We start from the raw sequence: 6,143 nt of genomic DNA, 5'->3' as shown, positions 1-6,143 counted from the left end.
TGCGAAAAGACCAAACGGTCATCTAGTCAGCAGCCACCTCAAGCTTGGTGATGTAGGCCTAAATAACATATATACAGTAAATACACAAACACACATACAAAAAAAGAAAATCAAGCATTTGGTGATACAGATACACATGTTTTCATTATGCAAAAGAGAAAAAGAGAAATACCCTGAAAAGATCGAGAGAAAACATTGAAAAAAGCGGAAGTCGCTGATCGCAGTTTCCGCAAACATTTTAAAATTTTCCCCCTGAAAAGATTGAGGGAAAGATAGCACAAAGCCGAAGTCGCTGATCGCAGTTTCCGCTAACCCTAACCGTAACCCTATCCTAACGCTAACCCTCGCTCATCGCAGTTTCCGCAAACATTTTTCCGCAGTTTCCGCTAACCCTAACCATAGACTAATCTATGCTCTAACCCTAACCTTCGCTGATCGCAGTTTCCGCAAACATTTTTCCATAGGTTCCGCTAACCCTTACTCTAACTCTAAGTCTCTAACCATAGAGTAATCTATGCTCTAACCCTAATCCTCGCTGATCGCAGTTTCCGCAAACATTGTTTCGCAATTTCCGCTAACTGCAGTTTCCGCTAACCTTTACCTTAACCATAGAGTAATCTATGCTCTAACCCTAACCCTCGCTGATCGCAGTTTCCGCAAACATTTTTTGGTAGTTTTGCAGTTTCCGTTAACTGCAGTTCCCGGTAACCTTTACCCTAACCATAGAGTAATCTATGCTCTAACCTTCGCTGATCGCAGTTTCCGCAAATATTTTTCCGCTGTTTCATTTTTCCGCAGTTTCCGCTAACCCTAACCCTCGAGTTTGTTTGCGGAAGCTCCGATTAGTGAGTTCGGCTTTGTGCTATTAAACTGCGATCAGCGACTTCGGCTTTTTTAATTTTTTCTCTGGATCTTTTCAGGGTACAAACTGAGCGTACGAACTGTTCAGGGTACGAACTAGGTTGCACCCAACTTTGAGAACTGATTGTGGACTGTGGAGTAATTTTAGGGTGCTGAATCCAAATCTGAGCTCAGATTTATCATATCACGTCAGATTTATCATATCACGTCAGATTTGTGACATATGATAAGTTGATAACAACAAATTGCTCTTTTGGTCAAAAGTAAAGATTTGACATTGCGTTTATCAAACACACTCATTGTGCTATATCCAGAAATCAAGGCCATGGGGTGCATAAATAGCTGAAGTAGGCTACCTACACCCACAAACTAGAAATATCATAACCTACCAATTTGTTTTCTAAGCAACAACAAGGCAGTAATAACAAGCTAAAAGGGAGGCTAAAAGTCCAGCTGTAACTGGCATATACTGTAACTGCAACCTACTACAGTATCAATCAATGGTACTGCTATTTTGCATTCATCAAATGCTGGCATTTGCACAACAATCTAACCTCTTAGTGTAATTTATTAAGAATCGATTTCCCTAGAGTAATAGCATCTTTAGCTTATTCAAATATTCAATCAATGGTTTAATAAATGTTAGCAACCCAAAAATACTTGCTAAGTTTGTTGGGCTGCCATTTTGTGCAATTATACGGTATACGGAATTTTTCAATTTCTGATCTTGTGAGTTCAGTTCTCTGACGTTGAGCCTAATTCAGGTTTGCCAGATCCAAATTTCAAAACTCAGATAAAAGCTAAAAGTATGTCAAAATTAACCCCTTCCGGTATCAAAAAAGAAATTTTATGAGTCAAGTCAATCAATGTTTTATTTGTCAGTAAAAGGAACATAGGTACCAGTGGCGTATATTCAGGGTGTTCAAGGTGTGCACTGCACACCCCAAGAAATCCAGAAAAAAAGAAAATTTCCATCGTTTGTCGATGTTCTTTACTTTCATGATATTCTAACATCTTGCTGCATGCTGATTGCTTTCTTTTCAATTGCAAAACTCATCCCCTTCTAATTTTAATACTCCAACGTTTGAGGTCATTGCCTTTAATTTTTTTCGGTCATTACCTTTAAGCTGGGTGTGCACTGACAGCTTTGCGAGTGCTATTTAAAATAAACAATTAAGAAAAATGACGTCACAAGGCAGCGAAAACAGCAATGGTTTTAGGTCAGCCAGGCTGTGCACTCGCTGATCTGCACACCTTGGCGCGTCATTGGGGGAATCCCAGGCAATAGCAAGTTTTAGCTTGTTGGATTAGAGTTTGAGGTGATCAGCGTTGGAAACAACTTTTGCTAGAACTGAAGCAAAAGCAAGCTTTCTACGACGATGTAATTCAAAAGTTTATTGCACAAACAAGAAGAATCGAATTATGCTATAGATGAATTTTCCTTCTGTAGTCGAAATTTCAACAGCACAGTTTGGATTTGTCCCAGACAAAGGGACCAGAAATGGAATTTTTACATTAAAAATGTTAACAGAGAGATGTATAGAAAAGAACAAGGATCTTTATCTATGTTTCATAGACTTTTCTAAAGCTTTTGATAAGGTTCAACATGCCAAATTATTCCATATACTGCATTCTTTAGATATCGACGGTAAAGACCTCAGAGTCATACGAAACCTCTATTGGGAACAAACGGCTGCAATACGTATAAATAACGATCTTAGCGAATTCAAATCGATACAACGTGGCGTCAGACAAGGATGTGTCCTATCTCCAGATCTTTTCAACGTTTACAGTGAGATGATTTTGAGAGACATCGAAAATATGAATGGAGTAAAGGTTGGAGGACAAAATATAACAAACTTGAGATACGCTGATGATACAGTCTTGATAGCAGAATCTGCAAACAATCTACAGGACTTATTAAATTCTGTTGTCAATAACAGTAAAGCAATGGGTTTAGAGTTAAATTCAAGAAAAACAGAATGCATGACGGTATCAAAAAAGAAAACTTATCCAAATTGCAACCTAACACTCAATGGTGTTACAGTGAAACAAGTTGATAAATTTAAATATCTTGGATATATTATAACTTCCGATGGCAAAAGTGACACTGAAATTAAAAAGAGAATCGCCATAGCAAAGGATACTTTCAGTAAAATGAGCACAGTCTTCAGGAATCGCAAAATGACAATAAAGACCAAAATTAAAGTTTTAAAAGCATATGTAGAATCAATTCTAACCTACGGATGTGAATGCTGGACAATAAGTAAAGATATGAAGAAAAGACTAGAGGCTGCTGAGATGTGGTTTCTCAGAAGGATGTTGAGGATATCTTGGACTGAAAAGAAGAGTAATGACGAAGTTATGAAATTGGCAAATGCAGAAAGGAGATTAATAACAACAGTTAGAAGGCGTCAGATGCAATTTGTAGGTCATATTCACAGACATGGAGATTTGGAAAAATTAGCTCTATTGGGGATGATACAGGGAAAAAGAAGCAGAGGTCGACAAAGATTAACTTATTTAAACAGCTTGAATCAATGGGCCACAAACACAACAGTTAAAACGAACGATTTTATACGAATGGCAAATGACAGAGAAGTTTGGAAGACCATGATTGCCAACGTCTGTATCAGATCAGGCACATAATCATCATCAGTCGAGGTGTTAAACATTTTCGTTTTTACTAACTTAAGTAGTACGGCGGATAAAAAGTACAGCCGACCAACATAGCAATCGACTTTCTTTTCTTGTTTATTATCGAGTTGCTTTGCTATTGTTTTTTGTTTTAACTTTCACCTGTTTGTTTTTAATTCGCTTGTACATTTCTCAAGGTGTTGCGACCGTGCCTAATCCTTGCATGAAGTAAATCATTTCCATCTCGAGCACGCTTTAACTTTCGCGTTTTTTCAGACTCCTGCTGTGTTATGGCAAGTAATATTGTTCGTTTTGATGGTCGGAAATAAAAAGTGAACTGAAGTATGCTATGTGACTTTAGAAATGCAACTTAATGTTTGATATTGTTAAGTCTTTCATTCAATAGGCGCTGTCAAATAAAGATCTATTTTGTATTCTTCTCCATTCCGACATTATTTTTGTCAGTTCTGTTTATGTTCAGAATTTGTGCTGAAAATGCTCTCTGAACGCACCAAATTCAATACTAATTTTAAAAAATTTCTGGGGGAGGCCCCCCAGACCCCCCGCTGTTGCTTTGCCGTCACTGAACACCCTGTCAAAGTGGTCACGGTACGCCACTGATAGGTACATGTTTGAAATATGCACAAATATGAAAAAGTCAAGTCAATTTATTTTGATAATATGAGAGAGAGAAAGAGAGAGAGAGAGAGAAGAAGAAGGAAAAGGGAAGGAGAGGGAGAGAAAACTTTTGTTTCGTCAGTTGTAAGAATAGTACGGTACAATTTACAGCCTACACAATACGAATAAAATACCACCACAACAATCTAGACTCCACAACAGACAGAACGCAGCAAAAGGGTAAGTTTTCCATGCGAACCAGCTACCACCATTGCGCCGCGGCGCATTGGTTAAGAAAAGTAGGACAATTTTCCTTATAAACTCAATAACTCAATTGATTACAGTCAAAGATCCTTCTTGCACTCGATCAGTTCAGTTGCAGAAGAAAAAAGAACATTAGCAGAGGGTGGGAATCGAACCCACGCAATCGAAATGAATATTCCCTTGCCCTAACCTTAACCCATTAAGCCACGCTGGTTGTGGTGATACATTCTCTTAATTTTCTTTGTGTCAAAAATCTTTCAAGTAGATCGGTCGGAATATCACGTACGTGCTGAGTCGCATGACTGAAATCAGCTGATTCGCAAGGAAAACTGTGCTATGTCAAAAGTGCCTACCCATAAAAAGACTATATCAGTCATCGAGTCAGTTGCCTCCCGTGTTCTTAATTTGACAAATGTCAAGCATCGGCAAATTACTTTGAAACAAGATAGGCTGATGTTCAGTAAAAATGAAAAAAAAAACTTTAGGCTACTGCTGCGGCAGTTGAGTGAGAGCATGTGGGCAATGCAAAAGTTGAACTCCGAAGAAGCAAAGATTAGAGCTGGAGGTTTGTGGCCTTGCCTTGAAACTTTATTAAGGTCCTGTGTCGCTTTTTGCGTGATCTTTGGCCAAATGATAATTTTTGTCTCCAAAGTCCCGGATTTTTGTTTGGTTGGTTGGTTTTGAATCTTTATCCTCGGACTGACGAAGCCTTGATTGGTTATTCCTGGTAGCTTCGCATACTTGTAGAGGCTTTTGACGCAGAGCCGGTTACCAAGATTGGCAGAGTGAAGTTAGGTTATCCGTTTGTTGAAGTGTTGTTGTCGGGAAATTATTCCATTCACTAGGTGCCGCTGAATGAAGAGCAGTCCTGAAATGCGTTGCTCAAGCGCAGGGCCTCCGAGAGAAGACAGCACTGGTCGGAAAACAATACGAAAAATGGGCCCCATAATATTTTTTAGCAAATATTGCGTTGCATGTTCGTGTTAAGCTGAAATTAGCCTACTTTCCTCAGCATGAAAAGAACTTCGTTCACTGTAAAAATCATAATAATCACTGGATTACACTTGCAGCAAAAATGCCATTGAGGCTAACTATTTTGTCTAGAAAGCTTTGTAAACACGCAATAGGCCTACAGGCAACGAAAATAGTTCAACCAAGCATTTAATTCAGGAATGTCCAAACTTTTTCCCACGCGAGCCAGATTTGATAATAAGTCTTCGCGGGCCAACAGTCACAATAATTTTTCTGAAAACTGCAAGTTGAATTTATATGATTTTTGTAACACATTGTACAACAACGGCGCGGGCCATACAAAAATGTCTCGTGGGCCGGAGTTGGCCCACGGGCCAGACTTTGGACATCTCTGATTTAATTCAACCCTTTCTGGACTTTTTGCAATGCAAAGTTACGGATCACAGCATCAAATGATAAAATTTTGCGACGTCTGAATTGATGCACAACATGTAGGCCTATAGTTAGGCTTTTCAATCGGTTTTGGGTCATTGGCCTACTGGAGCGCAAACAATTCTTTACAAATTTCAGTAATTGTTTGTTTTTGTTTTTGTTTTATTATCTTTATCCTGCATTGCGGGAAAGCGGACTTGAGCGCTATGCATCGGTGTACGCCTTCCGACGTACACCTGACCCTTCCGACACCTGACCTACACCTGACCCTGACACTACACCTACACCTACACCTACACCTACACCTACACCACCCCTACACTACACCTGACCCTGACACCTGACGCCTTCCGACATAC

The sequence above is a fragment of the Aplidium turbinatum genome, chromosome 13, assembly GCF_918807975.1.
Source record: "Aplidium turbinatum chromosome 13, kaAplTurb1.1, whole genome shotgun sequence".
In the NCBI taxonomy this organism is placed as follows: Eukaryota; Metazoa; Chordata; class Ascidiacea; order Aplousobranchia; family Polyclinidae; genus Aplidium; species Aplidium turbinatum.
This window is presented reverse-complemented; position numbering follows the sequence as displayed.